At 31.6% G+C, this 27069-nt stretch overlaps 1 pseudogene; it reads right to left on the reverse strand.

Moving 5' to 3' along the window:
* Positions 1-5997: 5997 nt before the first annotated feature.
* On the reverse strand, positions 5998-11316 carry LOC129286366 (neryl diphosphate diphosphatase, chloroplastic-like; annotated as a pseudogene).
* Between the last annotated feature and the right edge of the window lie 15753 nt (positions 11317-27069).

A 27069-nucleotide genomic window follows, 5' to 3' on the forward strand; every position in this document is an offset into this window, starting at 1 on the left:
TGGTGGTTAGAAATTCTTACCATACTTTTCATATAAATTAGAAATCACGAAGTTATAAAGAAATTTCAGGAAGAAAAAAAACATCTTCTGAAAATAGGACATCTAGAAATTTCTACAACAATTTACAATATCAAGTTAGATATACAATCTTAAAAGAAAGACAAGGATCCTATCTATAGTTTACATAGAGCACCTAGGACCAAACTCAAACAAAAATACAAAGTTCAAATTCTCATCAAATTGAGACTTGTCTCAAATAACTCTTCTACTTCAATTCAGCAATAAAACTCCTCAATGAATACATTGAGATATAAGTTTGGTACCATGAGGCTAAAAATATCTTTTCTAGTTAATAACATTCCAAATTAAAATCAAAGGAAATATAGTAAAGAATTAAAAATGGAATAAACATGAATTTAACTAAATTAGTCATAAAAAAATATGGCAGGAGTGCATAATTCAAATAAAATAATTTTTATTTAAACATTTATGCTAAAAACATCTTTATGTAAGGATAACATGTCAATCAAACTTCACTTTCCAACTACCACATTCATATAAAATAAATAAAAATAGCATAGCTAATTATAAATAAATTTCATTCATAAAAATCATCTTGTTTAATAAAATTAACTTTGAAAATAGTAATTTCAAATATTCTTTAATGGATTTATTAGAACAGATAACAAGTGTGAACGCACAATCCATGAGAGTAAGTCAACGACAAGCGGGGCTTAAAGCTACGAAACAAGTGTAGGCATGAAGCCCATAAAACAAGCGTGAGTACAATACTCACAAATATTCATTCCTCCATTTCATGTGCGTTGGCCCACGCATGAGCCTAGCACCTCCTATAGCACCCTGCTAGCTAGGTGTATTATAGCGCACTAGGGGCTAACGGAACTGCTGTTAGTAACAAGCATTCTAAATTCAATCCCTTTAATCAAAATCAAGTGTGCATGGATCTAAACATCCATTTTAAAATCATTCTTGTTAAAATGTAAGGGTCAATTATCAACTTCTTTTTTCAATAATTTTTCCATGCATGAATTACCATATCAACAGATTTCAAATCAAGTACAAAATTTAAATAATAAGATTATTTTGAATAAATAATTGATTAATTACATATTGGATTCAATAGAATAACTTTTTGATAAAATAGAATAATTTCAATAATAAACCAATTGATTAAAAATAGGATAAGTATAGAGGACTATATAAATCATAAAAAAAATAATAGTAAAGTCTTTAAACAAAGTGTTGAATAAAAATATTAGATAAATGGAAATTTTATATATTTTTATACTTTTAATTTATAATTTTAAATATTTAATTGAGGCTAATTGAGTTTAATTGGATATTATTTGATTCTATCAGCCAATCTTCAATTTTGGGGTTTCAACTAACTAAATTTGTAATTTTAAAATATAAATGATATCTTTAATATTTTTATACAATTGCTATTTGATTTTATTTTATTTGTGTAGATCTTTTAGATTCAATTTGAAAGATATTGATAAATATTATTTTGGATAAGAATATGGGCATACTTGAATATCAAGTCAAAAATAAAATCTTTAATCTTTTGTTGATATTGCTCTTGGGTCTTTTAATGTAGTTTTAATTAGGATTATTTAGGGTAGTGTTGTTATTTTATTAAATTATTAAGTTTTATTTATAGAAAGAGACGCATGCATCACCTTTTATATATATATATATATATATATATAAAGGAAGGAACGGCAGAGATAAGATGATTTTGAGGAAGTAGAGGCAATCGCATCTTTTATTTTGTTCTTCAACTACTGAGACAATAATTTTTCAATTTCTCACCTTATGCTATTTGATTTTTAGTTCTATGAAGAACTAATTTTTTTGGTATAATCAATCACAAATCATCATCCTAAACTTTAATCAAAGTCTTTGATATTCAAAGAGATTTTATTTTAAATTTATTTTAATTTGCTCTTCTTCTTTCTACCTTTAAATTTTATATTTTAATTGATATTACTGATTATAGTAGCTTTATTGCATGATTTTTAGCTTATAAATTTTATTCAAGGTTTTAATTGCTATAATCAATTGATATAGTATCATAAGAGTAATTTGGCCTGATTTAAGTGATTACACATGCTTTGTTTTTTATGTGACTACTTAGAACAGTTGTTAGGTTGTGGGTTGAGGGAGATTTTAATTAATTTATAATTTAATTTATTGTTTAATTTTTGAATGATAATTTGAGAAATATATAATAAAATTAGAATAATAAAGTTAAATAAAATTAATTTATTTGGTGTATTAGGAAGATTATGTTTTGGTGATTGGATTGTGATTGATTACACTGCTTATTCTTAGTAATTTTCCCAGTTAAATTTCCTTTATTTATTGAATTTAAATTTAATTTTTTTAAATTAATTGCATCATTAAAAAATTCTCCCATTATTTACCTTTTCATAATTATAATTCAAATAGTTACTCCATTAGCTCTTAAGGAAATGACCTAAGTTGCACTTTACGTAAAATCTAATTTTATTAATTTTGGTACTATTCGACATTAATGTCAATATTTTAATAAAATTTAATTGGTAAGTTAATTAGGACATTATCCAATTACCTAAGACATTTCCAAACATATAACTCACTCCTAATTAACTGCTTTTATAATATTGTCTGCATCTGAATTCCCTAATGCCCAAAAGGGATATTATTGTTATTTCTTTTACACACTTTATAAATCTAAAATTTTCAGTCCAAACAAATTTAGAGCATTGGAAAAAAAATCTCAACAAAAACATATATAAATAATATTCATAGTTTTCAAGTCTTCTTATAAAAAAAACAACTTTTACTATGATTTAATCAACGTTATCATTCATATACATTCAATTTTCATAAACATTCATCACTCGAACATGTCATCTGAGACTTTATATGCACCAAAAGCTAACATGAGAACAACAAAGTTGGACATTGAGTTATTGAACAAATACCTTTTTCCAAATTTTCTATCTTCATTTCCAATCTTTCATTATAGAGAATAATTATCTACAATAATAATTTAGTTAGTAATAATACATTTCTCACATTTATTTACTCACAGAGACTAAAATTTTTCTATCAAACATTTCAATGAATACCTCATGTACACCATAAGATCAAATCACGAATCAACACCACAGTTTATAAATTATGAACCACATAACTCCCAAAAATCTATTTAGTCTTCCATCACAGAACAATTAATCATTCTACCCATAATAGTTTTCCGATTTCACATTTAGATAAACTTTTATTACTTTTTCTATAATTTTCTTCCATTAATAAAGATGCAAACAGCTAGCATGCAGTAACTCAATTAACAGTTAATAATTGATATTTAAACGCAAAATGCATTTGTTCACAACATAAGCAATCCATAACTTATCAATTAAAATTTTCCTTCCCCCTTTAAACACCCATGTCCACAAAGGAATAAAAACTCCAACTTCCCATTCCCAATCACCACAGCAAACGAGAAAAGAAAGAAAGAAAAATGATCCCACTTAGCCAACTACTCGTGGACAAAGTAAAGAAGGAAACAAAAATCAGTTTGAAGCTTACCCAAGAAAAAGACACCAGAGGAGAGGAGGAAGCACAGAGTCTCTATCACACAACCTCCTGCAGAATGACGTCACGAGAATCATGATAGGAAGAAGAAAATCAATGACGCGAACAGAGGAAGAGAGGAATCGCTAAACACCCATAGCAACAGCACATATGGAGAAGGATCCAGTGACATCAGGCAGCAGCGATGGCTGGAAAATCTCTCTCTCTCTCTCTCTCTCTCTCTCTCTCGCGTCAGCGTCGAAAGGGAAAGGGAATAGCGAGGGAGAGTTTTGCTTGAAGCCCCTTTCCCTCTCTGGACTGCGCACGAAGAAATAGAAATGGTGAAGGGGGGGTCTGACGTTATGCGGCGTTTGTTTGTCTGTGTTTTTTTGTTTTTGTTTTTTACAGGGATGTTTCAGTAATTTCTCAGGGTTAGATCAAAAAAAAAAATCTTGTGCGTGGCAGAGTGGGAAATCGAACTCCAGTAAATATACAAGTACAACATACATTGGTTCCTATGTGCCGCCTGTTCCTTCCCTTATCTGCTCCAAAATTATATAGAAAAATATAACCTAAATGTATTATCACAAATATTAATAATAATATTATTATTATTAGGATCATTACATTATCTCTCTTCTTGCATTTTTTTTTTCAAACTTTTGCAAGACCTTTTTTTATTTATTTGATCAATTAATTATTTAATTTATTTTCTTGCATATTTAAAAAATTACTAAATTTCTCGGTTATTACAGTTTTTTTTCTAAAAAACCAAAAAATAATGAATTTTTTTTGAATATGTGTTTTCCACTATCTGTTCTAAAAAACGAAAAAGTAAAAAGTTGTTCTGAAGAATTAAAAAACCAGAGCATCTTTCAGATGTTTTGTTACATTTTGTTCTACGAAATTAGAGAAAAAACAAAAAATATCATGATCGACAATTATGCTAATAAAACAAATTTTTCTTTCACCCTTTATTTCACGAATTTTGATATATTTTTTAAAATAATGAACATAATTGTCATTAATGAAAACATGATGCTTTCTGTTTTCTTGGCCAAAAAAAAAAAAAGATGCTTTCAGTTTTCTCTACTCTTGTAGAACAAAAAAGTAACAAACATAAAAAAAAATGTTACTCCCTCCGTTAAAAAATATAAAATATTTTTAATTAAATTTCATTCTTCAATAAAGTATTTATCTACTTTTAAAATAATTTTATCTTTTCATATTTATCCCTATTAAATACATTTAATAAATATAAAGTTATTCATCAATAAGGCATTGTGAAAAAAAGGCAATAATTATACCTTGAAAAACTAAAAATGTATTACATTTTTTAACATCTAACTCCTCAAAAAATGCCTTATATTTTTTAACGGAAAGAGTATGGTATTTTAGTCTCTTAGAACAACTTTTAATTTTTTTAGAACATTTTATATAAAAACACATTTAATTTCCAACATTTTTTTTACTTTTTGTTTTTCAAAACAAAAAACCATTCTAAAAACAAATAATCAAACAAGTCCGCCATTCCGCTTCTTTTCTCCCTAGCCCTTTCAGTTCTGCTTGTAGCTTCTGAAATTATGCTGTTGATACTTTTATTTTGTCTCTATCTATTGCTTCAAGCTTGTTGACTAGTAAATATTTCCATTTGAATACCATTGTTCCTCCAGTCTTGTTTATATTAATTTTTTTTTTAAACTTAGCAGAACCAGTGATCTTGACATGCTTTTGGAAAAGAGAGAAGTTTTCAATTCTAGAATCAGTCAATGGTACCAACACCATGTTGCAATGACATCAATTGACAACCTCCTTCATTAAATCTCTAACCTTCTAACTTTGCTTTCTCTTCGCTTGCTTCATTAATCTTATAAATAACAACAAAAACGCTAGTGAGGAGTTCATCTCTCTAAATTGAACCAATTTTTAATTTAATTTTCACGACATGTCCACTATAAATATCCTTAATACACATATATAAACACTAGTGACAACCTCCTTTGGAATGCCAAAGAAAAGAATATAAGTGCATGTTTGGTACACCTAAAAGTGTTTTCTAGAAAGCGAGATAAGAAATGTACTTTGAAAGAAAATGTGATAGGTACATTTCTAATTTTCTTTTTTAAAAAAACATTTTTTATACCAAATATTGCATAAGAATAGAAAGATTATCGTTCAACTACAGTACAAAATTAAAATCATTGATGTACTGAGGGTTTGTCGCCAATATTTGGAGTTTTATTCATTTTAAACGTATTAAATTAAAATTACAAAGTAAAATTTCAAGATTCACAATCAAACAAAGTAAACATTGTACTTGAATACATTGACAATAACTTGCATATTGATTGAATTAAACCTCTTTAGTTGATAAACTCCTAAGTAAATACGTGGCCTTGGCCTTCGTGGCTAGAAGGAAGATCCGTCAACATGAAGCAACGACTTCACGTATTCCTGGAGATCAGAAAGGCTTTGATTTCTTCTGTAACTGTACATAAGAAGGACCATCCTTGCATCATTGAGGCAGAACTTGGTGAAAGAAGAAGGAAATGGGCTTGTGATCAGGGTTTCTTGATTGAGACGTTTCCATGCTTTTGAAATCAAGTAGGCTACATACATGTGTTTGTGCTTCTTCTTCTGAAGCGCGGTCGTTTTCTTTCATGGAACATCAAGGTATGATCCATCCACACCACTCTGATCATCACTCTGAATTAGTTATGTAGCTTATTGTTAGTATATAAGTAGTCATGGCCTCATCAATTGTTCTTATCCTTTCACGAAAGAGACGTATCAGTTAAAACATAATACTCAGATAAAATAAAATCTAAACCATTCAATTTTGATCTTGTCCATCTCCATGAAATTTGATCATAGTGAAGATTTTGGAAAATCTGATTTGTTAATGCAATGCTTTTTGCAAAATATATACTCCTTTAGTCCTATTTATAAGGCACCTCAATGATTATTATATTCATCTTTATCATTTTACCCTATTAATTAAATGTAGGAAAGTTTATTAAATGCCAAAGTAGGCATATTTAATAAGGATAAAGTTAATGAGATTTAATGCTTTCCTTAATTAATCTTAGTAAAAATGTTAAAAGTGATTTATAAATAGAAGTAAAGTGAATATGCTTTTATAAATATGCTTGAGCGAGGGTGTGTATGCATTGAATGGTTGTGTATGCTACTAATGTTTCTCCCGAAATATCACTCTTGATCACTAACATGTTACGATCATAAAGCCAAGTGCAAGGGGAATAAGAAAACAAGTATATATGCTATTAGCTATAAAGTCAAGAAGGAGAGAAAAATGTGCATTTTTCTAAATGGTTGTAGCACTGTGGATATTGTTATAAAAAGTGTGTGACTTGGATAAATTAATTTTAAGGGATCTATTAAAGTTGTGATATGGTGTAAACTAAATTTATGGCTAGAAAGGTAATTTTCAAATTTAATATTTATGAATGACCAAAGCTGGAGTCTAAGATAAGGTCCTAGACTTTAGTTTGAATAAAATGTATCAATACAAGTTGAATTATGTCAATTGAGTATTTTTCCTATGAAAAAAAAAAACATCCCGAGCTTCAAAATGAATCAATAAGGATCATAAAAATACAATTTCTAAAGATTTAATTATGAATGTTCAAAATTACCCTAGAATCTGAAATTTTCATATAACGGAAGAGAAGAAATTTAAATTTTTGAATACTTGAATTTAGTTCCCTTTTTTTGTTCCTTTTCAATTCAACTAAAGTGTAATTTCATAAAACGACATTTCAAGTTATAATGAAATTGTTATTTTTGAGATACAAAGGGAAAAAAACGACAACTAATTATACTGAAATGAATGTATAATTTCAATACTATTACCAAAAAAAATTAAGTTCAAGCAAAAAACATTTCAAGACTCATAATGGCAAGTGATAATGACATCGACACATCAAATTCTGAAATGATCCATAATGCACTAAAAAGAGTGGGGGAAGGCATTTCTCAGCCTCACACTAATGGTCCCTATGAACTAAAAAGATTCTTTCCTCACAGTCATTCTCGAAATTCAAGGATATTTCCTTTGGCTCATTGTTATATACTCTCTCCTGTTCATTTTATAAGACATACCTAATTTAAATGAAAATTTTTAAATTTACATTATATTCTCTCTCATAGTTTAGTTGATGAATTTAAATAAGGGCAATATTGAAAAAAAAATATAATCAATATCCTATAAAGTGCCTTATATTAAGGACCACCATTTCTTTTCCCCAAAAATTTGCCTCATAATAATAACCAAAAGGAGTATCACAAGATTGAAAGTACGCATAACTGTAAGTTACAGGAAAGAAAGTTTAGTTCTATTCAGTCAAATTAATTACCATGGCTCCTTCTAAATCATCACAGAGGCGAAGAATTTCACCAACTAAAGAAGAAACACTTGGAATTTGATCCATAAGAGCAACAGTTTCTTCGGTGATGCCTATTAGAAATAAAAAAAAAAAATCTCGCTTCTAGAAATTAGGATGATAAATCATCAATAGATGATGTTTGAAATGTGTTAACCAAATGGTTTAAATTATTTTAATGAAGCAGACTATTCTTAATCATACTTAATATAAAAAAATAACAAGATATTAAAAGCCATTCGATCTAGGACAAAAAAGGATTAAAAAACCAAAGAAAAGAAGACCCGACAAAATGAAGTGTGAGAGAGAGAGAGAAAGAGAGAGAGAGAGAGAGAGAGAGAGAGAGAGAGAGAGAGAAAAATGAAGACATATGGACCCAAGACCTCTAGGACTAAAAAAAAAAGTACAAGCCAAAGCAAGAAAATGAAAATGGAAAAAAAAATAGTAGAGAGAATATTATAGATAAATAAACTCCCACATCTAGAAATAAGAAGATATATGATAAAGATAAAAAGTTTGGGATGTGTCTAACGAAATGATTTAAGCTATTTTGGAGAGGTAGTCTATCTTTAAACATATTTGATATAAAGAATTTAACAATACCCTCATCCAAGAGGAAGAATGCATGTAAGAACACCGCATGAACTTCTGAGCTCATAATCCCATTCTTCAAATACTCTTCTGCCTTTGGCAAATGACCAGAATTCAACCATCTTGCTTCTACTAAGAAGGAATTCAACAATGCTGCCCACTGTTTCATGTAAAGATTTGCTCTTAGATCAGTTCAAGATGATCATATGAAAAAAAAAAAAAAGGCTTTTTATATATATACACGCATGCATGTGCGCGCGCGCGCACATGTAGATCCACAATTTGAAATAATGAGCTAGTTTAATTTATTTGACTCCTCACCGATTTCTTTAGGATATTTATTGGGTTTAATCTATGATTTTCGTGGACCTTGCTAGCCAACTCATTGATAGTGTCTTGTAGAAGATTGAAACAAACTTTCATGTAGTCTGGTAATTTCTCCGTGGCTGTGGATTCCCATCTGAATCAAGAGAATTGTTTTTGGCATTTTGGAATGGAATTATAATAAGAGAAAATGACATTTGAGGACCTTTTAAGAGCATAAATTATGCCAAAGGACAACAATTTTTTTATTAAAACAAAAAATAAGTATTGAAAACATTGAAGACAAGTATTGAAAAATTAAAGAAATGAGTACTTCAATGTTAAAGATGATTATTGAACATTGAAGTCGTTATTGAAAATATAAATAAATGATTATAAAAAAAATTCAATTCCTATCAAAAACGTTTGTTCTTGTTTGAAGATGTCTAAAATTCGTTATATAATATTCTTAAATGTATTTAATGATACCATATGGTCTTCAAATGTCATTTGCTCTTAAAATTATATGGATCCCATGCATTGTACGAAACCCAAAAAAGAGTGGCTATTCACAATTTGTAAACTATGCGCTACTTGCTTTAATTTTTTTTTTTCCTTTAAGTATATATAAATATAGATGGCATTATATGTTCTTTTAAATAAATCTATATGAAGTCGTATTATTTATAGATCATGAACTGTGCAATCCACTCAAACCTTGTGTAAAGCGTACGGGACACACATACACACACGCGATCTAGTTTATATCCAAATATGTACATGAATCCCAATTCGCAGCATTGGTAAAGTTAGTGAGTTGGTCTATATAAGAATATAAAAAGTCCTATATTTAAAGATTAAAAAATAGATTATGAATATACAAACTTGGAAAGTATCTAACCAAATAGCTTAAACTATTTTAATAGAGTATACTATATATGCTTAAGCATATTTAATATAAGAAATTTAATATGATATCATATGCCATTCGATTGGAAGACAAAAAAAAGAAAGAAAAAAAATGAAAGAATGAAATATGGAAACAAAAATACAACAAGACATTAAAAAAAAGGAAAAGAGAGAAGGAGAAGAAAAAGAAGAAAAATTAAATAGACCTAGCCACTAAGGCTAAAAAAAAAAATACAAGTCCACGTAAGAAGAAGAAGAAAATAAAAAAGAAGAGAGAAGAAAAAGTAATAGAGAGGATATAAGAATATAAAAGAGTGCCACATCTAAAGATTAAAAGATGGACCATAAATATATTTAGGAAGTATCTAATCAAATGACTTAAGTTATTTTGATAAAATCTACTATCCTTAAGTACACATAATATAAGTAATCTAATAATCTAATGAACCATAGACATAAAAAATGTCATCAATTATGTTGACCAAAGAAACAGGTTTTGATGAGCTCAATTCTTTGCTTGGAGAACTTTGGATCTGTGAGGCATGCCATTGGCCACAGATACCATTTAACTGGGTTAAACTTAGCAAACGCCATCGCCTTGGCCACTTCAAGCTTTTTCCACCCCCTGTCCCTGGATCATTAGTTAGTGATCTCTAACATGTATTATTTAATATATCCACAAGCAAAAATAACTAACAGAAAATATAACTTTTGGTTCTTGCACGTTATTCACATTTATTATAAGTCCTTACACTTTTTTCGGTATTGTAGATCCTAAATGAACAAAGTGTAGGAACTTTAGAGAGACGTATAACACCAAATAATAAAAGTATAGAGACTTAGAACATTAAAAAAAAATACATAAATTTATAGCAAAACATAAGTAAGGTGAAAATCCAAAAGTTATGTTTTATCGATAACTAAGCATATTATATATATAGTCCTGAATGCATATCACTTGGAGACTTGAAAGATTTCATTCTGGTTCAAGTGGCGGATAATGCAGGAATTGATTTCAGCAAGTTCAACAAATACTGGTCGTCCATCTATTTCTCATGAGGAAATCACTTGACGAGATGATGATGTGTGTGTTTGTGAACCTTGACAAGCTATGGTGAAGTGGATTCTGAAGAGCGTTTGCCACAGCTTGAGCTTCATAATGGCCTTCATGTGTTGAGTACCACCTCTCAAGAAGTTGAAGACTGAGATTGCCTGCATGAACAAGACTATCTTCTCCTTCTATGCTTAACTGTGATGCTTCATATAGAGCAACCAGTCCCTTTATATCTTCACTGTATTTTTCTTTGATCATTCCTTGTTTGTTCTTGAAGCAGTCAAATATATCTGCATATATATCATAGTCATTATTATTATGCTTTAAACACAATTCATTGTCTGTGGAATCACTGAAGATTGCTGTACGAAAAGAAAGGGAATGATCGGAAAATATTAAATATTTCATACCAGCATGAACATAATGACCTGCTTGTCTTTATAAACGGAATTGAAGAGAAACTTCGCAAAGTTTAAGGTTGTGTATGGAGTCACTACTGATATCGATTCCAAGCTTCGAATTTTGCTTCAGAATAAGAGCATTTTCAATTTCCTCTTGGAAAAGGAGATCAATGCCAAGTCTTTGGATTGCATCGATCATCTTCAAACTTTCCATTTGGTCATCGTCTCTGATGGCTTTGTTGAATGCAAGCTTAGCTTCCTTCAATACCAAAGCGTGTTTGATTTGAATCTCTTCCCGAAAATGTGAAGGAATTGAATTTAGAAGCTGTTTCTTTAATCCAAGAACAGAAACAAACATACATATGCAAGAATATATATTTTACTTCATTAAAACACCTACCGTGGTGAACTCCATGCTTTTGGTGGTAATCGAGCTGATCACTCTGGGTTATTTATAATAACTTGGGTAAAGATATATATTATTAAGCATGCATGAATATTCTGTTAGCAGAAAATGAGGGGCTATGTGGTCCGATGTTTGGTGGAATAAATGATGTATGAATCGTAACAATACCACTCTATTCAAGAATCAACATTCCTGGCTTTTCACTCTGACACTTCACTTGGCCCTTTTATTGATTAGGGCTCTTTGTGATGGGTAACTCTTTTCATGATATTAAACCTTTAATAAAAATACTGATGTTACGAGTAAAAATCTATAAAAAAAAAAAACATTCCAAAAAATAGTTTGTTAGATAGGAAAGTTTCCTGAACTCACATACGTCTCAGTATATACTTGTTTGGCTCATTGATATGGAAACTGTGGGAAGTTGAGGTCATACGTAATTGATGATGCTATATTTAAGATACCATTTATTAAACTCAATTATATATATCCGTCTTTTTGTTACGCTATTCAAGAACAAATGTGGCTTCACCTCTCAATCCATTGCACGAACCCACGTGCAACTTAAGGGAGGCCATATGGCCTTCTTATGTATGTGTGTGGGGACTGGGGTATGCTGTCTATGAAGTTGAGTGGCCCCACCCCTTTCCCTCTCACAAAGTCGCAAACGGACTCTCCCATTTCTATATATGTATAATTCTAATTTTTTATTTATTTACAATATATATATATATAATATAAAATGTATTTTTATTAAAAATATTTTTTATTATTGATACATGATGAATATTATTTTTTTATCAATAAAAAAGAGTGAAATTTAACATTCATAAGGCATATGTTAGTTTTTTACTAGATTGTTAAGAAAAAAATTTCTTGAATAAATTATTATTATAAAAATTGAGTAATTACTTTAATAAATTAATTTTTATTATTTAATTTGCATATATGTTGATTAATATTGATTTTAGTACATAAAGCATATAGGTTTTTTTTTTTTTTTGTATTCCTACGATATGCATAAATTAAATACTCTCTCCGTTTTTATATATAAGAAAAAAAATTATATTACACAATTTAAGAAAATTAGTTAATTATAATAATTACATTTAAAATAAGAAAATTAGACTAAAATGCCTTATATTAATCAATATAAGCATACATTAATTATTTCTCATTAATATAAATTATGAGGGGTAATTTAGAAATTATGTAATAAATGCCTATTAAATATGTAATTTTGCTTATTAAAAAATGAGAAAAAAGTGATAGTTTCTTTATAAATAAAAACAAAGTAGTATGACTTAATTTTAATTTTTTTAAAAAAATATGATATAATTTTAATATCCATGACTCTTGGATTTAGTTTAATTTATAATATTTATATATGAATGATTTCTCTCTTTCATCTAATCTTTCTAATATATATATATATATATATAAAGTTTAATAAATGGTATCTTAGATATATTGCATCATCAATTACGTAAAACCTCAGTTTAGCACAGCTCAAATTCCAAAAGTGATGTTATGAGTTCCATATATATCACGGACTCACACAAGAGAGGTGAGATTTATGTAAGTTTAATCTAAACACATCTTTTATTTTTATTTTTCCTTATGATTTTGGTTGATTTTTTTCTTATATATTGGATCTTTTTTTAATCTAAACATAACTTTTTAATATGTGAACTTTCTGTTATTCATCTATATTCTTTAATGAAACTTCATCTTTTTAAATTTAACTTAAATATGTCTTCAAAAAGTGTCTTGACACTTTATCATTCTATCAATATCTTTTTTTAATTTTTAAATGGAAGGCTACATTTTTTATTGATATTAATCATGTATTGATCAACAATAAATCATATTACCAAGAATTTTTAATATATTTTTGAAAAAATGTATATATTTACATGTATTTCACTATTTCATATTTAATTATTGTTATCTTGAAGACCATCATCTCTTGAAAGAATTAAAGTGTATTATTAAAACTGAGTCATTAGTACAAAACATACTGGGTCTGCTTATATAGTCCATAACTTGAGACCCAATATATACAATAATAAAAATAAAAAAAAATGATATATCCTATTATTTCTCACACCCTCCCTCAAGTTCGGACCCATACAAATTTGTGGTTCTTAACTTGTACAATATTTTCTCATGATCCTCATGACCCAGAGCTTTAGTAAACACATCAACCAATTGCTCTTTTATTCTAGCATGATGTAAGCTAGTTATACCTTGCCGTAATTTTTCTCTAATAAAATGGCAATTTATCTCTATATGCTTAGTTCTTTAATGAAAAACCAGATTATTCACAGTGTGAATTGCAACCTTGCTATAACAAAACACTTGTACAGGCTCAATGTCATGTAAACTAATGTCTTTCAACATCCTAGTCATCCAAACAACCTCTGTCACAGCAGAACCAAGGGCACGATGCTTCGCCTCTGCTGAGGATCTTGAAATCGTGTTCTATTTTTTTAGTTTTCCAACAAACCAAGGACCCTACAAATTTTACAGCATATCTAGTCACGGACCTTCTCATATCTCCATAGGTGCCCCAATCAAAATCCATAAAGCATTTTAGAGAATTTTGCTTTGAATCAGACAACAAAATGCCCAATCCTGGACATCCTTTGGGATATCTTGCAACTCTTACAATAGCTTCCATGTGAGACTTGCTTGGTGTACTCATGAACTGGCTCAAATTCTGCACAACAAAACTTAAATCAAGATGGGTATTTGTGAGATAAGACAACCTACCTACCAGCCTTATAAATGAAGCTAGATTTTTTATGAATGGATCTTCATTTTTCTTCTTTTCTGAATTTTACCCTTCCTTCTTACCTATTTTTAAGAGGCCTTGCACCACTGAGGCCTATATCTAAAATCAATTCTAAGGTATATTTTCGCTATGTCAAAACAATGCCTTTTTCAAATCTAGCTAACTCTATTCCCAAAAAGTAATTTAAGTTACCCAAATCTTTAATCTTAAACTTTTAATGCAAATATTGTGTAATGGCATTTATAGTTTGCATATTATTACCAGTCATAATTAAATCATCCACATAAGCAAGAATAATAGTAATATCAGACTTGTTTTGCTAAATGAAGAGATAATAATTATACTTACTCTGCCTAAACCACCATTGGATTAACACATTAGTAAGTTTAGCGTTCCATTGCCTTAAAGCTTGCTTGAGACCATATAGAGATTTGATCAATTTGGCAACCTTATTGGGTCCAACTTGATCAAACTCCTATGGAATTTTCATATAAACCTCTTCGTGTAAATCCCCTTGTAAAAAAGCATTATGCACGTTCATTTAAAATAAAGGCCAAGTATACACAGCGGCAAGAGTAAGAACAGAGCTCATTGTTACCATCTTAACCATTAGGGAAAAATTTTTTAAAATAATCAATTCCCTCTTGTTGACTATATCCTTTTGCTACAAGTCTCTCCTTACACCTTTTTAAGCTCCCATCTACCTTGTATTTTTTTTTATACACCTATCTACATCCCATAGGTCTCTTTCCTTTAGGTAAATCCACTATTATCCATGTCTTGTTTTCTTCTAAAGCTTTAATTTCATCCTTCATAGCTTCTATCCATTTTTTATTTCTTATAGCTCCCTCAAAAGTAGAAGGTTCAAGAAAATCATCATCAATATGTAACAAATAGTCCTTATATTCAAATGAAATATTGGCATAAGACATACAATGATGCAAAAGATATTTGAATTTTATATTTTTACTTTTATGATTCAATTCTGCATGACAAATATACTTATTCAGCCATGATAGAGGTTTTCTAGTTCTTCCTGGAGGTGGCTGGACATTTTCAATGTCAAATTGAATGGCATTGCCTTCTGCCTCTTCATGCAAAGATGAATTAGAATATCTATGACATGGTACAAGGATGTTTGCGTGCTTAGGAATCTGTTCTGTAGGTATAGACTGATCATTGGTAGAAGTTTGGTCTCGGATAATCAAGGGGGAATCGTTGTCATCCAAGAAAGGATCAGGCACAAAGAAGGGTACAGAGGTATTGTAATGAGAGAAATATTTATCATGAAAAGGAAATTTACTTTCCAGGAAAGTGACATGCCTACTTACAAATATATTTGTTGTTTTAAGATTATACAAAACAAAGCCCTTTTTATTAGGTGGATACCCCATAAAAATGCATGGTTCAGATCTGGGCATGAATTTATTAGAAGAATTCAAAATGATAGCAAAGGCTAAGCATCCAAATATTTTTAAGAAAGATAAATCTAGTGGCTTGTTATACAAAATCTCATAAGGAGTTTTATAGCTTAAGCTCCTAGTTAGGGCTATACATGGGCAAGGTCGGGTAGGGCAGCCCCTTAACCTGATGCCCTACCCTAAATGCTTTTGGGCAAGCAAACCAAGCCCGAAGCCCAACCCTACCTAAGAAATGCCCGACTTTGGAAGGGCCAGGCGGGCGGGTCGGGCAGGGATTGGGAGCATCGGGCAGGGTCTCTAGCCTTGCCTATGAATTCAACATGAAAAATCCTAAAACAATACACTACACAGATAATAGATACCAGACAATAGAACCAAACAACTAAACTTATAAATAACTTATAAGATGATATTCCACCACCAACAACAATAAAGGAAGTGAAAAATTAAAGATAAGCACAAGATGATAAAATTCATGATAACACAAAGGGATTTCTCTAATAATTCAAATATGGTCTAGTCATCCATAAACAAAAATAGCCTTTTAAAAGGCCATAGATTTATCTTCCACAAACATCAACCATCAAGCCATCGAGGCATCAACCATCACCATAATAAGTTTTCAAAAGCCACAAGGCAAACATAAAGTTAATCCTAAAAAAACATCCAATATAAACTAGACAAATTGAGTTGCCAATGCCCATTTAGCCATTCCTCTTAAGGCTGAAGTTGAACTGCAAAACCATCAAGAACTTGAATAAAACAATAAGAAGAATTAAATTACATGACAATTTATAATAGGAAAAATAAATTAATTTAACAAAACTACCATATTGAGCATTCAAACAACAATCTTTGTCCCTCTTTCAACCATCCACTATAATACTTGCCCCAAGTGTTATTCAAAAATCACACAAGTCAAACAAATTATATGTGGTTAAGGAGTTAATCCTAAAACCAACTTAGGAAACAAACCATTTAAATCACTAAGCAAATACACGATTACAAAGTAAACATTTAAAATCTTAAAAAAATTATAGGTTCTACCTATAGCGTACGGAAGCAAGTTAGATGAAAGTGGAATAAAAAGATGCTGTCATGATAGCATTAAATTGCTGTCATGACAGCCCTCCCAGGCCAACTTCTGGGAGGCATCGTTCCACCATCTGACCTCTAATCGAAGTGATTTTAAAGCTTACATGTCACATTCAAAGGGTATATAAGTGTACTAAATTTCAAAAAGATCCAACGGTCAGATTAAAGATTAGACATGTTAAAAGATTGGTCATTTTTGCTGTCATGACAACAACTCCAGACTAGCTTCTGGGGTGCACCATTTCATCATCCGACCTCCGATCGGAGCGATTTCAAAGCCCACATGTCACTTTTAAATAGTACTATTAGCATACTAAATTTGAAAAGATCTAAGGGATGGATTGAATTTCGTACATGTTGCAACATTATCAATTATTGCTATCATGATAGCACTTTTGTTGTCATGACAGCTCTTTTGGACCAAATTCCAGAGTGTACCATTTCTCCGTCTAATATCCGATCGATGTGATTCTAAAGCACACATGAAGCTTATAAAAAGTTTTACTTGTGACCCAAATTTTAGAGAAATCCAACAGTCGGATTAAGATTTGGACACCCAGATGCAAAAGTGCAGTTTTTTGGTAAAAATCATTTTCAAAATTGTCCAAATCTCATCCTAATGGTCACAAACTTGTAGGAACACTTTGGACACGTCAAATAAGACTAAAAACACCTAATAGAACATTTAAATGATAGAAAAACTATTTATACTAAAATTTGACTACCTGGGTGCCATTTTCTAAAATGGACTGTAAACCCCCAAAATGCACAAATCACACATGAGTGGCCAAAAACTATTCCAAATATCATATATACATATGAATACACATGCTAAACATTTTCACTTGGCTCAAAGATCTCTGTGGGGCCCCCACACCCACTCTCTCTATCCAAGGTATATGTTTGCCTATAGCACACCATTTGTAATACAACCACTTTGCATTTGCTTGTGAAATCACATATATACCAAGATAATTATTTGCTTGTAGTGAAAACTTGGTCTACTAAATAAATCCATCAAAACCACATACCATAGCCAAGTTTTCTAGCCACAAGTCTACAAGCAAATAAAATTCATACGCAAGCTATACAATCCATAGATACTCACGCACATATATATAATCATATCATATTGGCACCTAATCCTAAATACATTACAATAGATTTGTTCAAAAGAAATGGGTTGCAGTTCTTTACAATTCACAAATAACCCCTAGCTCTGCTCCTTTCCCTGTCCTCCACTGGTTCCTTTGCCTAGACCTAGAAATATTAAAAAAAAAGGGGTGAGACAACCACAGTCTCAGTAACAGAGAAATCTACATTGATTATTATAAAGTAAGCCATAATTAAATAAATGAATACTAAATTCAACATAGTATATGATTTAGCCATTTGAAATGCATGAATGTATGATATAGGCTGGTATGGCCTTTCATGACCAACAGAATGCCCCCTGGCACTCTTTAACTCGCAGGTAAACCTTATACCTACTTGTACCTCCATAGGTACAAAACATAATCTAAGGCATGATCTAATCCACCGAACCTCCTATACCCCTTCGACGTGAATCCTGAGCAGTTAAAGCTAACTCCCTCCCGGAGCCAGCTCGACTTACTCTCCATGTGAGGGCTACCTTGACCTAGGCACTTAACCTCACATTTCATATGTCAGATTCCCTCTCCCACTGAGAGGTATCGAATACTCAATACACTAACCACTTTAGTGCACTGAGCCCACAATACGTAAAGCAACACTGAGTATTGGCAGTGTGCCACAGAATATCAAAAGTCCACACCTTCTCATTGGTGAACTCCTATCAAGATCATGCCTTTTATTCGTGTCTACCTTTCCCGAGTATTAACCACTTCAACACTCTAAGGTAGTATAACACTCATAATTCATCCCTGTAATGGTTCCTTAGCCTATCTAAGGTACCAAACCTAGTTGCACTTCCCTAAGTACAACTCTTTATTTTTTATGATCACAATGCATGCTAATAATCTTATTCCCATAAGTAACATTAATATTAAATAGATAATAAACATAGATGCATTATTATTAAAGCAATACCCTATAAACCCTTTTAAAACACATTTTATTTGTATTCAATTGTTTAAAACATGTAATGCATACTAGATAATATTATCTACTCAAAAATGGCTAAACAAAACAATAAGAAATATAAATTCCCCTCTTACCTCAACCCTTTGGTACCAAAAGGGTTCCTCTTGTACAAAATAATACTTGTCTTGTTCCTTAACTTCTCAATAAGTTCTACCAACAATTCCTTACAACATATAAGTGATCCACATCACCTATCATGACAAATAGCATTAATAAAGACTATAACTCATACCACACAACTTGGGTCTATGAGCCACAATCCATACCAATGGTCCATGTATTAAACCAACTATTCTCATAATATCACTTAACCATCAAAACCATTTATTAACCATCACTAGGCTAATTTTCAATTCATATAATTTTTAATCAATTAAAAACCTTCACTTAGTGTCACCAACTTTCACCGTTAGCCCTTATAATGACAAACAAACCTTAATTTAAATCTTATTAGGCTCAAATAGCAAAATTATAACTAAATCAATAGACTTAAATCATTGAATAGCAAAACCCAACCTCTTTGTGTTTGATTTGTGCCCAAAACACCTCTTTTCATCCAATTATCCACTTAAAACATTAGAACACCATATAGAAACTCAAAATAATCTCTCAAGGACCCAAAGAAACTAAAGCTTACAAGAATAAAGCCTTTAGGGTCAAAATCCAGAAATTTCCTCTTTCAAAAATTGAAGAAAATCAAGAGGAAGGGAAGAGGATTGAAGTAGGGAGTTTACCTATCGTGTAGTTGAGCTCGCAACGGTCGTAAAGCCTCCTAGATCCAAGCCTAACTCCCTCTCTTTCTCCTCCCTTCTTCCCCTCTCTCTCTCTCTCATGCATTCGTTTTCTTTCTTTGTTCAATTTCATTTCTGCGTTCATTTGGCTCTTTAAAATGCTGATCTAATACTTTGGAAAAAAATTACAATAAAGGGCCTAGCATTTTTTATTATAGCACAAAAGCTCGGGTCAACTTTGGTAATTTTTTCATAGTTAAAAATAAAATAAAACCTAACTTTTGCTTAGAAAAATTCAAACTCTAGACCTCTATCAAATTATTCTAAATTTTAATTTAATTATAGATATTTTATTTTATTTTTTTTAAATAAATTTAAGTCTTAAAAATTTTAGGATGTTACATCCACAATCATAGTATCATATTGTCCTCCTTCAATGATAATAGTTACTTCTAAAGGAAAAAGAAATCAAATTAAAAATATGTCCAACACTGTACAATAGCTAAAATCAATATTCACAGCATAGAAAAATACAGAAAAAATCAAATTAAATTAAAAATATTATCAGATTGAACAACATGATCTGTCTCTTCAAAATTGTCAAATTCACGCATCTTATTAGCAAGTTCCATGAGAGATGTTCCAAGTAGGAGCCAATTTTGAGCACAAATTAGTGCTTCAGTCATTTGAGGAGATAGTGAACTCCTATATTGATCAACTACTCGCCCTCTGGTGCTAAAAGCAGATTCAGATGCAACCGTTGGCACTGGAATAGCCAACACATCTCTGGCCATAAGAGAAAGAATTTTATATGTAGATGCATTTTCCTTCCACCATGACAAGATATCATACGCTGCACCAGAACTAGAAACGTTCTCATGATTAGCTGCAGTCTAACTTTATCTGATCATCATTGGAAGTCTTCTGCTTTTGTGGCTCTAGCCATAGAATACTAGGGTCATTATCATCATATAAAGAGTCATCCTCTAATGAAATCACCCCCGATGGTGTAGATGAAGAGGGAACACTTGATTCCAAACTTACTCTAGCTGAATACTCATTATACAAATGATATAAGCAATCTTTCACCCTCATTTTTATAGTTGTACATGCATCTGAATCAATGTAAAGTCGCTTAAAGACATGATTCACATAAGCCAATTTATATCGAGGGTCTAAAATTACAGCAACTATCAATAAAGGATTCATATTATCAGTTTAACCCTTATACTTCTCATATTTTGTTTGCATGTTAAGGCTCATGTCCCCAATGAGAAGATCAGCATTCAATATTTTTTTTTTTTGCAACAAATTCTGCACATATGCAATTTGATGGAAGGATGTATTAGATATCACATTCAATGTAGAAGAAAACATCAATGTTATATCATAAAAAACCTTTAAAAACTTGAGGAAGATACAGGCTCTACTCCAATCCCTTTCCTTAGGATACTCACGTCTACACAAATGGCTGATTGGGTCACACTTAGAGATACGCTTATCCTCCTTATTAATTTTAAAGTGGGCACGATATTTATCATCTTTATCATGCATTCTTTCAAATACTCTTTCAAACTTCAAGGTAGATTCAAGCATCAAATAAGTAGAATTCCATCGTGTAGAAACATCTAAGCATACAAGGCTTTTGGTGTCCAATTTCTCTCCATCAACCCAACTTTTAAATTTAAGAAACCTAAAAGGAGAGGAACGAACATACCTCACAGCATTTCTAATGGAATCAAAGCTTTCTTTTAACTCCTTCAAGCCTTCATTCACCACCAAATTCAGCATATGAGCACAGCACCTCAGTTGTAAGTACTCGCCATCACATACTAAGCCCTTCCAAGCCTTAATCCTCCTCTTTAAGTATGTTAAAGTTGTGTCATTAGCTGTTGCATTATCCATGGTTATTGTGAATACCTTGTCAATCCCCCAATCTAACAAACACTTCTCAATTATCTTCCCTATTGTTTCACCTCTGTGATTTTCAATCATACAAAAATTCAAAATTCTCTTATGAAGTTTCCACTCAAAGTCAATAAAATGTGCAGCCACACACATGTAGTTGAAGTTTTGATTAGATGTCTAGCAATCAATAGTGATACAAACACGATGATCACACTTCTTTAGAGCCTTCTTTAACAGCTTCATTTCTCTAAGAAATAACTGCCAATAATCCCTTGTCATAGTTGTTCTTATAGGAATTGGAAATCTAGGTTCTAATTCATGCATCAATTTTCTAAATCCTTCCTTCTCAACAATCCTAAAAGGCTGCTCATCTATAATTATAAAGTCAACAAGTGCTCTTTGACATCTCTTTTCATTATAAATATGAGGAATCAAGCCTCTTCCTTGTCCTTGCAAGCTTGCCCCTCTTTGTGACACATAATTCAGCATTGATTGCTTATTGTCTGTTGTGGCTTTGTGTGGGTTCTTGGGACATTTAAGTATGTGCCTTTTTAAGGAATTTGTCCTATGCTTAATTGGGTCACAGGCATATGTGGTATGGCAATATTTAAAAGCTACTCTATACTTTCCATTTGTCTCTTCTAATGGCAATCTAAAAAAAATTCCCAAACTTGTGATGATTTTGGTTTCCTCTTTTCAGGTTCTTTCCTCTTTTGACCCTTACACTCTACTTCCTGAAGGGCTTTTGTAGTGGCGCTGATAGGAGATAGAGGAGGTAATGAAGAAGAAGGCATTGGAAGAGGTGCAACCGAATTAGGATTAGTCCCACTTTCATCTTGGGGAGAGGGTGTAGTCATAGGTGTGAATGGAGTGAGGTTAGCATTAGGACCCGTGGGAGTAGAACCAGGACTGTCGTATGCTACATGTAGAGAAGGAGTAGAAGCAGAATTTTGTTCTTCCATTTTGTGGCCTAACAAATAATTCCATTAAACATGAAACAGAACCAGCACAAGACTTTGATGGAGAAGCTTAACATTACATAAACAAAAGCCATGGATAAACATTAAAAAACCAGCATAATAATAAACCATTGTTAAACAAACCAACAAAAAAATTGAAATAATTTTCAATTTAACCAAAACAACACAAAAATAGAGATCTCACAAAGAAAAGAAACAATCTGACAGTAATGATACTTGAGCTTCGAATAGAGAGAGTGAAAGAGAAGGACAGGTATGAAGAGAAGAGACCATTTACCTAAGCCTCGACGAGACAAGCTAATGAACTCGAGCGCGATAGGACGAATGATTAATCTTTAAACTCTGGACCTGCTAACCCGAGACAGAGGAAGCTCTGAACTCTGAAGATGCCAACACCAAACAGAGAAAGCTCAAAAAGATCAAGGGACAGAGAGCGATGCCGGAGATGTGATTGAGAGAGAGGGACAGAGAGTGACGCCGGAGATGCGGAGATGCGATCAAGAGAGAAGGACAGAAAGTTATACTGGAATGCGATAGAGAGAGAGGGTTAGAGAGTGGAGAGGAGGCCGAGAGGTATGTGGTAGTGTGGCTGAGTTGAGCGGCTGTGTGACAGTACGTGTATGTAGTAATAGGGCTGTGTGAGCAGTGAGCATTGAGCAGAGCATTGAATCAGATTAAAAATAAGGGTGAGACCGTGAGAACTGAGCAGAGCACTAAGTTAGGATAGTTAGGGTTACAATATTTTCATTTCCATTCATGCCCTCACCAATCTAACAAACTACCTTATATATAAATATTTTTATTAAAAAAATATATACCTCAGGTCGGGTAGGGTCAATTGGTTGAATACCTTAGCCCTAAACCCTACCCAACCCGAATTTTAGGCTTAGCCCAACCATGCCCAATCAGTGCTGGGCACATTGTTTAGGGCTTGAGTTGGGCATAATTCACTCAAGTCGAGTCGGGCATTACGGGCACATGGGTATCTTGTACAGCCCTGCTCCTAGTAGGGGTTCTATTAATAAAAAAACAAGCAATTTTAATATTATCTCCCTAAAATTTTAAAGGAACATTAAAGTGAAAAATTCCTTCATTGTGAAGCAAATGTCTATGTTTCCTCTCAACTACCCTATTTTGTTGAGGAGTATATGCACAAGAAGTTTTATGCAAAATCCTTTTATTATTAAACATATTTTTAGTCTCAGAATTAACAAACTCAAGACCATTATCACTCCTGATTTTCTTAATACAAGTAGAGAATTGAGTATGAACAGAAGCAATAAAATTTCACACACAATACACAACTTCATTCTTAGTTTTCATTAGGCACAATTGTCATACCCTAAACTTTTGAAGTGTGACTGGATGGAATATAAGAAAACTCATACTCCATAAGCCTAAACCCTTATCATATCCAACATATTAATTTAAAATTTTTTCATACAATCATCATTTATATTAAACAATTATTAATAGGAACAAAACACTTAAGCTAGCTATAGAAATTTCAAAAGAGTCACTACTGTGGGTTAGACTTCCTAAAATCTCTACAATAACAACAACAACAAGGCTTTATCCCACTAAGTGGTGTCAGTTACATGGATTGTAAGAGGCCATTGTGCTCTATCATTTATATAGCTTTTAGAAATATTATTAATTAAGAGATCACGTTCAACAACTTTCAAGAGTATTTTTTTAGGCCTTCCTCTACCCTTCTTAATAGGGCTCAAAGTTATATGTTTCACTCTTCTCATTGGTGTCTCTCGCGGTCTTCTTTGTACATGTCTAAACCATCTCAAACGATTTTCTATCATTTTTTTCTCAATAGGTACTACCCTCACTTTTTCACATATGTGCTCATTTTAAATTTTATCTTTACGTGTATGTCCACACATCTATCGTAACATTCTCATGATCTCTACTACTCCAACTTTATGCTCTTGCTGTCCTATTAAAGCTCTGCATTCACTACTATATAACATAGCTGGTCTGATAACAGTACGATAAAACTTTTCTTTAAGTTTATTAGGCACCTTTAGCTTTTCTCCAATTAAACCACCCAACTTGAATCCTATGTGAAATATCCCCACTGATTTCACCATCATTTTGAATAATGACTCTCAAATATTTAAACTTTTCCACTTGAGGTATAATTTGATCTCTCAATTTTACTTCCAAATTACGGTCGACTAGTCTCTTACCAAATTTACAGTATAAATATTCCATCTTACTCCTACTCAGATGGAAACCTTTCGACTCCAATGTCCTCCTCTATAAGTCAAATTTATAATTAATCTCTTCTCTTGTCTCTATTATAAGAACTATATCATCTGTGAAAAGCATACATTTGAGAATTTTCCCTTGAATATGTTCTATTAAAACATTTAGGATCAAGTTAAATAGATAAGGACTCAAAGATTATCCCTGATATAGTCTAATCTTTATAGAAAAGTCCTTGGTTTGACCACTAGACATTTTTATACTAGTTTTTATCCCCTCATACATATCTTGTATAACTTTAATATAAGTAATCCATACTCTCTTCTTTTCTAAGGCTTTCCAAAGGACTTCTCTTGATATACGGTCATAAGCTTTTCCTAAATTAATAAAAACCATTAGTAAATCTTTATCTTTACAATAATACTTTTCCATTAATCCCCTTAGTAGATAAATCATCTCTATAGTTGATCTACCTAGCATAAAACCAAACTGATTCTCAGAAATACTCATCTCCAATCTCAACCTATGCTTAATTACTTTCTCCTACAATTTCATTGCATGGTTCATGAGTTTAATTCCTCTATAGTTAGTACAATTATAAATATCCCCTTTATTTTTATAAATAGGAATTAATGTACTTCTCCTTTAGTCATCATGCATTTTCTTGGACTATAAAATCACATTAAATAACTTAGTTAACTATCTTACCCTTTCTTCACCTAAACATTTAAATACTTTAATAAATATACAATTAGGTTCGTTAGCTCTATCATTTGTCATTTTCTTAAAAGCTTCCTTTACCTCCTTATCACATATTATTTGATAGAATAACAATTTTTGTTCTCCTTGATGAGTTACTAAATCCTTCAAGTTACTAGACGAACCCTCTCCATCATTGAAAAGTTTAGAAAAGTAAGTCTCTCATCTATTTTTAATTTCATCATATGTAACTAAAATTCTTCCCTATTCATCCTTTATCTACCTTACCTGCTCTAGATCTCTTAATTTTCTTTCCCTACTCTGAGCAATCTTATAAATGTTTCGTTCTCCTTTCTTTGTCTCAAGGCCCTTATAAAATTCTTCAAAAGCATTAGAACAAGCTTCACTCATAGCTCTCTTAGTTTCCCTCTTATCCATACGGTACCTTTTTCAATTTTTCTCATTGTTACACAAATGTATGGCTTTAAAACAATTCTTCTTATGTTTGATTTTGTCTTGTGTGCTATTATTCCACCACCAAGACTCCTTATCTCTCAGACCAAAAATTTTTGATTCTACCAAAACTACTTTTGCAACCTCCCTTATCTTCTTAGCCATATCCTCTCACAAGATACTAGCACTTCCCTGAGATTCTCAAATTCCTTTGTCTAAAAGATTCTACTTAAAAATATCTTGCTTCTCACCTTTTAATTTCCACCACTTAATCCTTGGTGCTACTACTTGTCAACTTTTTTAGAATTTCACTCATAATATACACATCAAAGACAAGGACCCTATGTTTTGTTGTTACAGCATCCCCGAGAATCACCTTGCAATTTTTACAGAGTCTTCTATCCGTGTTCCTAACTAAAAGAAAATTAATCTATGACCTTGAAGCTCCACTTTTGTAAGTGATGAAATGCTCATCTCTCTTCTTGAAACAAGTGTTGGTAATTTTAAAATCATATGCCAACGAGAAATTAAGAAAAGTTTGTTCTTCATTTTTAGCTCTCCAAAACCAAAACCACCATGCACCCTCCCATATTGACCAGCCTCTCTCCTGACATGCCCATTAAGTCCTCCAATAAAAATCTTTTCACTCTGTGGTATGTGTTAAATCAAACCCTCCAAGTCCTCCCAAAATAATTTCTTAAGACTAGCTTCTGTCCCGACTTGAGGCACATAAGCGCTAACAATATTAACAGTATACGTCCAACTATCATTTTTAAGGAAATAATTTTGTCTCTAATTCTGCTAATTTCTACAATATTTTTCCTTCCACTCCTTTTCAGTAATGATGCCTACTCTATTGCGTGTGCTTACTTTTTCTGTATACTAAAGTTTGAAATGTTGAATATCCTTAGCTTCCTCTCCACACCATTTTGTTTCTTGCAGACATAAGATATTGATTTTTCTTTGAATCATAACCCCTACAACCT

Source organism: Prosopis cineraria, unplaced genomic scaffold (assembly GCF_029017545.1).
Source record: "Prosopis cineraria cultivar Desert tree isolate PC_DT_omini unplaced genomic scaffold, ASM2901754v1 PC11, whole genome shotgun sequence".
Lineage (NCBI taxonomy): Eukaryota > Viridiplantae > Streptophyta > Magnoliopsida > Fabales > Fabaceae > Prosopis > Prosopis cineraria.